The sequence below is a fragment of the Primulina eburnea genome, chromosome 2 (assembly GCF_022965805.1).
Source record: "Primulina eburnea isolate SZY01 chromosome 2, ASM2296580v1, whole genome shotgun sequence".
Taxonomy (NCBI): Eukaryota; Viridiplantae; Streptophyta; class Magnoliopsida; order Lamiales; family Gesneriaceae; genus Primulina; species Primulina eburnea.
In genome coordinates, this window is record NC_133102.1 from 33930242 (window position 1) to 33939342 (window position 9101).

Sequence of the window (9101 nt, forward strand, 5' to 3'; positions counted from 1 at the left end):
ATTGCATTATACACATATAAGTCCAATTGAATCAAACATGACAGTTGATATTTCTTCAATACTAATTAATTGGCACGATCGATTAGGATATCCTGATTCAACAATGATGTGAAGAATTGTAGAAAATACACATGGTCATCCCCTGAAAGAACATAAGATCTTTCAAAATAATAAGTTTCAATGCAAAACATGTTCTTTTGAAAAACTTATTATAGGACCATCACCGGCTAAAATCCAAATTGAATCATCTATGTTTCTTGAACGTGTTCAAGGTGTTATTTGTGGGCCAATTCATACACCATGTAGACCATTTACATATTTTATGGTATTGATCAATGCCTCCAGCAGATGGTCACCTGTATGTTTATTATCAACTTGGAATGTGGCATTTGCAAGATTACTTGATCAAATAATAAAATTGTGGAATCAATTTCCTGATCTACAATCAAGAAAATTAGACGTGATAATATTGGTAAATTTAATTCCCAGACTTTCAATGATTATTATATGTCAATGGGAATCATTGTTGAGTGTCATGTTGCTCATGTACATACACAAAATGGATTAACTGAATCGTTGATTTTGCTAGACCAATGATTATGAAAACAAAAATATCTATTTCTATATGGGGACATGCAATTTTTTATGCTGTTACAGTAATTCACATCAGACCAAGTGCGTATCATAAATACTCCTCATTGCAGCTTGCCTTTGGTAAAAAACCAGACATTTGTCATCTGAGAATTTTCAGATGTATGGTATATGTGCTTATTGCACTGCCTCAACAAACAAAAATGGGACCTCAAAGAAAGATCGGAATTTATATCGGTTATGATAGCCATCAGTCACTCAATATCTTGAGCCTGAAACAGGCGACGTGTTTACTGTAGAACTCGTTAAACCAGACTACGTATAAGCCATTCATAATTACTATTATTTAAATAAAAATGATTTTATGAATGAGGATTTAAATTCTTTCTTTAAATTTAATTATTTTATGCAGTAGTTAGTTATTATCTTTTCAGTTAAATAAGTGAGGCCGGACTGAAGTTGGAGTATGAAGATAAAATTTAATATTAAGAAAACATTCCTAGAATTTATTTAAGATAAATAATAAGTTAATTCAATGTAAAAGAATGTTTAAGGAATTATTAAGTAATTTGAGGTAAGTAGTAAATAAGTTCATTTAGGTTCAATAATTAATTAATTAATTCACTAAAATATTTAATGAGTAGATAAAAAACTAAAGATTTAAAATTCAATAATTAAGAAATATTTTCCCTCCATTTATCATGCGATTTTCGGCTCCCTCAAGATTTAATATTGATTTGTCAACTCACCATTTTGATATCTTTCCTTAATCTTTTCATGGCATAATTAATTCCCTCATTTTAAAACCTCAATAAATATTAATTAAGCAATTTCCCTACCTCATTTAACTAGATAATTTCGGCCACCTTAATGAGATTTGATATGAAATTTACAACTCACCATTATTTGATTCCTTTCCTTATCCCTTCACGGTAAATAATCCCTTCATTTTTAATCCCCACTAATTAATAATTAACCAATATTCCTACCCTTTTTTTTAAGAAAATCGGCCCCCCTCTTTTCTAGATTCAAAAACTTTTGACAACTCATTTCCTTTGATATCTTTCCTTACCCTTTTTCTTGATATATAATTTTATCATCATTTAATCTTCAATAATTATCAATTAAGCAATTCTTCTACCTTATTTGACATGATAAAATCGGCCCTCACCCTAGCAAATCAACCTCAAATCTCTTGATATCAAATCATTCCATTATCTCTCAACTCAAGGATAGAAAAGTTTCTAGCTTGCCATTTTATCTCCCAAATACTTTGCAACTTCTCTATTCATTTCCCTAGACATCCTTCTCTCCCTTTCTTCGACGAAAATTTCAGTAGCATAACCTCTCACAAAAATATTGTGAGGCTAGAGGAAAACAAGAGAGAAAAACAAGAAAGTGAAGCAACTCCGTCTCCGCCGCGACGCGTCGTTGTATTCGTTTGTTTTTCTTTCAAAACAAATCCAAGGCATGTCTATATTATTCCTTGCTCTTCAATCAAGCCATATAGGTATTTTAAACATCACATTTAAATGATTTTTACTAGCAAAAACCGAAACCATCACAACATTATTTTCGAAACATGTACAGATTTTTGTTTCGGTTTCCTCTATGCCTCACGGGTTGCTTGTTTTTGTGAGTTCAGATGGTTGGGTCGATCCTAGGCTCCCAATGCTGCACCTAGTCACGTACTAGGATGTGTTAGGACCATGTTGGTCCATTAGTTCAAGCCCCATGCACGCAAGGAAGGGAAATGACAGCAACTCGTCCATAATGTCATTTTGAGTCACTGATTTTCGTGTTCTGCTGACAAGAGGGAGGGTTATGATCTTGGCTGGCCTATTGGCTGTAGCCATGGTTAGAATCTCTCCTTGGTATGTCTAAGACGTGACCAACTCGGCCTTTCAAACCTTGGTCCATGGTTCCATCGATTTTCAAAATAAAACAAGACAAGTGCCCTTCGAACCCTTTATTTTCTGCATGTGTAGGTTTCGAATTTTAGGGGAAGTGTGGATCTTGGTTGACTTTTTAGCCCTTAGACATGGTTCATACAATACCTCATGATGTCTAGATCATGCCATGTTCGATCATATGGCCACTGGAATGACACATGATAGCAAGAACGAACAAGACACCCCACGCGTGTGAGATGCGTTCTCGGGTGGAGCTTGTGAGTGGTGGCAGGTGTTGCTTGGATTGTGGCTGGCCTAGGACACTTCGCCATGGTCAAGCCACACCTTAGGATGTTGGTAAGAGGCTCTGGTCGGTGGTTTAAGCCCCAATGGACAATAACCTCGCAAACGAAGCAATGCAAGCGCAAGCGCTGCTGCTGTAATTTTGGACAGCAACTTGGTGCTACGGTTCACAGGCATGTTTGAGTTCTTGATTGGCTTTTAGCCTATGGCCTTGGACTGGAAAGTACCTCATCGAGTTAGGAAGGTCATGTTTTTGGCCGTTCGTGATTCGGTTAAGTTTAGAGGTCGTACGAGAATTACGGTGGCAATGTGCCAAAGTGACTCTCTAAAGAGCGTTTCATGTTTTTGGCCTCCATTCACTAAACTTCAAATTTACAATTTTAGGAGCATTATTTCATCATTTTAGGTGTATTTTAATCACGACTAAATGATGGTTTGATATCGGTTCGGGTTGGCACAGAGTCATGGTTAGAATTTAAGTTGTTGGTCTAGTTGGCCCTGTTTTTTGGGTTCAATTACGGAGTCATTCTCAAGTTAAGATTATTTGCATTTTTCTCATGTTAGAATTAGGTCGCAGCGAGCTTAGAAACGATCCAGCCCATTCGGTAAAATAATACAGGACATTTAATTATATTACGTGCATAAAAATATAAAAGTTTATTTTTGAGATATATGCGATATTGCTTGTGGCCACTTCACACTCATGGGATTGCAGCTTATCATGGGATTATTACTTCATCCGGTGGTTACTGACCGGTTCATTTTCATGTATTGGTACGGATATCCAGTCCAAGGGCTGTGATGATCTCTACCGCCCAGTATACTGTGGTTTAGTCTGATCAGACGATTCAGTTCATGTTATGGGCCACTTGTGTAGAACATATTCTCAACAGAAAATTATGATATGCTATTTCATGACAGGGTTCTATTGAGCAAACATTTCACTTACGATTTTTCAGTTATGCACGTATTTATAATTACTCATGACAAGATATTTTCACGTTACGCTTTACGATATGATATCTTTACACGGCATGAAAATTTTATGATATATTTACTTGTTATCTACGATATATGCATGCTGAGTCTTTAGACTCACTAGACTTGAATGTTGTAGGTACTGATGAGGTCGGGGACGAGGGCGGGGACAGTGAGCCATCTTGGGTCGGCCAGTAGTAGGAACCCGAGGTCATTTTATCAGTTTACTTATTATTTTATGCAAACTCATTTTATCACGATAAATTATTTTAAGTTGTTGCTTTGAAACAAATATTTACTTTCGCTGCTACTTTGAACATTAAATCTTTTTATCAGTTTATTTTATGAATGAGGCATGTTATTTATTAAAGAGAAAATTTTAAATTATTCCGCAAATTTTCAAGTACGAATTTCGGGCCTCCACATTTACAACACGTTTTGCTGATTTTCATTGTAGTGAGGAAATCTTTTCAATGTTAGGGGGAGAAAAAGAACATTCAATAAATCAAGCCATCTTCGTTGTCTCATATTTAGTTCTGACTGTAAAACAGATATTTCAAACTCTTGTGATCAAATAAATCTCAAACTTCTCACCGTATAGATAGTGTCGCCAGATCTTCAATGCAAATATGATTGCAGCCAATTCAAGATCATGAATCGGATAGCGAGTCTCATGCGGTTTCAATTGTCTTGTGGCATAGGAAATAACATGTGCTCACTGTATTAGAGCACAACCTAATCCTCGGTGAGGAGCATCACAATAAACAATAAAATCACCAGTACCTGACGGAATAGTCAACATCGGAGCACTGGTTAATCTTTTCTTCATCTCTAAGAAACTAGATTCACATGCCTCTGACAAAACAAATGGAGTATTCTTCTGAGTCAGATGAGTAATCGGCTTAGCGATACTTGAAAAATCTTTGATAAATCGACGATAATATCCTACTAGACCCATAAAACTGCGTGTCTCTGGCACTGATGTCGGTCTAGGCCAATTGATCACGATCTCAACTTTGCTAAGATCAACAGAAATACCATCTCCAGATATAATGTGCCCCAAAAATACAACCTGTCTCAGCCAAATCTCACATTTCGATAATTTGACATACAGTTTCTCAGCTCTCAGAGTTCTCAATACAATTCTCAAATGTTCAGCATGATCATTCAAATTCTTGAATAAATCAGAATATCATCAATAAAAATAATCACAAACTCATCAAGATACTTCTGAAATGTGCGGTTCATCAGAGTCATAAATACAGTTGGAGAATTTGTTAAACCGAACGGCATGACTATAGACTCGTAGTGGCGATACCTGGTTCTGAACGTTGTATTCGATATATCTGAATCTCTGACTCTCAACTGATGATATCCAAATCTCAGATCGATCTTGGAAAAAACAGAAGAACCACCCTGCAATTGATCAAATAAATCATCGATACGAGGCAAAGGGTATTTATTCTTTACCGCAGCCTTGTTCAATTGTCGGTAGTCAATGCAGAGTCTCATTGAACCGTATTTCTTTCTAAAAAACAATACTGGAGCACCCCAAGGAGAAACACTCGGTCTGATGTAACCCTTGGCCAGTAAATCTTCTAACTGATCTTTCAACTCTTTTAATTCAATCGATGCCATTCTGTATGGAGTTTTAGAAATAGGAACAGTTCCTGGTAACAATTCAATGCTGAAATCTATCTCTCGGACGGGAGGCAAACCCAGAATCTCATCTGGGAAGACATCAACAAAATCACATACCACTGACAAATCTGCCAATGAAGAGCTCAATTTCAGTACATCTACTGAATACACAAGGAATCCATCTACTCCTTTCTGTAATAATCAAGTCATAGAGAACGTAGATATAAAAAGAATTCGCGATATGGAACCCTTACCGTAAAATTTCCACTCTTCAACCATTTCAGGTCTGAATCTTACAATTTTCCGGAAACAATTTACGGTAACTCTGTACTTGGTCTGCATATCAATACCGATAATGCAGTAAAAATCAGACAATCGAGTCCAATAAAATCTAACTCAATCTCATGCCCGTCATACTGTAGCATACAATGTCTAACAAAATTCACTGATATAAAACCTCTCCCCAAAGGTGAATAGACAGATACTACAGCAGATAAAAACTCAACAGGCAAGCATGTATCAATGCAAATCGCTAGAAATAAACGTATGAGATGCACCCGTATCAATCAATACATAAGTAGGATAACCACAAAGAGAACAGTACCTGCAACAACATCATCAGGTGCTTCTTGGGCCTGTTCTTCAGTAAATGCAAATACTCTGACCTGCTGTCTCGGAGGCTGGCTAACAGTCTGGCTTCCTCATGGCCCTCGACTGTGATTGAGTAGGTGCTGGCTGGAACGAGTGAACAGCAGATGATCGTCTATCAGACTGAGCCACTGATCCAGATGACTCTGCTCCTTGGGACCGTTGAGAACCTCACTGTGGACAAACTCTGGCAAAATGTCCCTGTTGTCTGTAGATGTTGCAACTACCAAACATCCCTTGGCATTGCTCTGTGGGATGCCTTCCTCCACATGTTCTACAATAGACCTTGGTATAACTCTGGCTCTGTAAAAACATATATTGAAGCAGTAAAACATGCTACCACTGCAAAAGCAGGAAAGAAAACTCAATCTACCTCGCTCATTCTCCTCTATTCTAGTCTCAGGAACCTACTGCTCTGATACAACCTGGTGTGGAGACTCGAACCTAATTCGTCTTCTTAAATCGTCTTTGGGATTAAATGGATCATTAATTGTACTGGGTCTAATTTTTTTTATTTTATAAAAGGATTGAAAACTTATAATCAAGTGTACAAATTACTATAACAATTATGCATCATCTTATATAAACATTAAGATCAAAAGTACAAGTCTTGTACATAATACATTCATATCAACTAGGGTTCAACAACTATACATCAAGTGTTGAAAGCCAATTTTCTACTTCTAAGTCCGGATCTCCACTCTAATCTCGATCTCTAATTCTCTTCTCGACCCTGAACCTGTCCCACCTGTTGTCATGCACACATACAAACACAACAACAACCGGATAACTTCGGTGAGAATATAATTTCCAGTATAAAAAACGTATACATGCATTTCATAGAAGCATATACGAAAGCATAAACATTTATCAATAGCATGTATCATAATCTGAAAGACATGAATCAATATAAAACTGTAAATCAAACTCTTTGACTCTTAATTTCTGACTCAACTCTTCTCTAGTCTAGGGATTCCGGTTCCAGGACTTTGGTATATTATATCGAATTTCTACAATAGGAGTCGATCTACTCCTACCACATCGATATTACCAAATGTCCTGTGCTTTGGCACCTCTCCCAAAGACTTTTTCTCGATATCTATCTTCGATTCTCTGTTTTTCTATAAATCAATAGAATAAGCATATACATTCATGTAATACAAAGGTATTAAAACAATAACAAGAAAGTATGTGGTTTTGAGAAACTCAAGTTATCTCTTACTCGAGTCATATCTCCCGTTTAACATTGATTTATACATTTCTTTTCTCGGGGTTGGCTTTTTTCTGTCTTTGGAATCTTCAATACCAATCTGGAATGACATTCGAGAAGTACAACATCAATATACAAACTCAATTCAAGACATGATTGATCAATCTTAATCTAATTCTGTTTCGACGGCATAACATCGCAATCTCGATATACCGGCAATACAATCTCAATAGACATCAATCTCAATAACTCACAATCAATCAACACGACAATTCCAATACCAAATCTGTATAATCTCAATCAAATATAATGTGAAAATCATAACAATTTCACACGGTATCCGTTCTTCGTTCCGGTTTAGATTATATTATTGTCACAGTCTCAGGAACACATAATATTAATCAAACTTTGATTCCTTTAATATAAAATTTCCAAATCATAACGAAACATAAGAAAACTTACGTTCTTTTGAAGCTCTTGTCTTGAGGAACACAGTACTGAACTTGGATTGAAAATCAAACTGTTGGATCTTGCATAAAATTCAAATTCTAAAATAGGAGAAAACTTTTCATAGAAAATTGTCTCGGTCTTCTTCTTGCGGGAGGTCTGAAGAAATGAAGGAGAATATATCATATAAATGCATGGCAAGGACAAGTGGCCTAATTCTCTTGCACTGCACGTCGCGCGCATATGCGGACCTTCTTCTCGGCGCATATGCGCCAGACCAACTGTCTCGTTGCAAAACAATTCCTTTGCTCGCGCATATGTGCGCCCTGTCCCCCGCTCATTTGCGCGAGACCTACTGTCGCGGCACTTGGAAGTTTCACATGCTCGCGCATATGCGCGCCCTCTCTTCGTGCATATTGCGCGAGGAGTTCCTTTTTGCCTCGGCATTTGCTTCTGGCGCATATGCGCGCCTCGTCTCCGCGCATATGCACGAGACCTACTGGACTCACACATATACGAATCATGTTCCATCTTTTCTCACGTCTTATCTCGGTCTATTCCTTTCATAATCACGTCAATTCATCAATTAAATAATTTCGGATAACAGAACAAAATCTTCGGGCATTACAAATATTTCCGATAATTCTCCCGGTCTCTGTTCCTCGATCGAGCGCGAATGCATCTAGAAACCCTAATGCGTGAACTTTTAAAATAATCGTGAAATGAATCTTATCATGCATAATTATGCATTAAATGCATAAAAAGAAATAAACACATAATTCTTGAAATAAACGTGCATTTAATGCTTTGAAACAATTTAATAAAATACACAAATAAATTTAATAACTTGTGTGCATATGGTTTACGTGGTCCTTCAAAATTTTGGAAAGTTACATCGGGAGTACGATAAAATCTGCCATAACCACATTTTTTACGAACGAAGCACCAAATTCCTTGCAATACTTGATGTAGCCATTTGATCACTAGAAGGAATGTAAACTCTAAAGCCCAAATCCAAATCATTGGGTATATATTTAGTCGCTTGATGAACGTCTCGGATATTAATGAGTGTATTCCCCAATCCAGCAATGCATAGGTAGCTATATCTAATGAATATCCTTAATGCGACAATTATACCAAATCTAATCGAATCGAAAACATAAAAATTTCTATCATTAATTACCCAAAATTCTCGAAAATTATCACACTTGACCCTTAATAAATCTCAAAATACCCAATTTTACAAAAATTATTTTCGAAAATTGTATTTCTAAAACTTAAAGTTTCGAAATTCTTCATAATTTGCCCTTAAGTTTTTGAAAATTGCATCTTGGCCCCAATTACTTCCGAATTCAATCAATCCAGCTCAAAACTTTCGAAATTAACTGCTT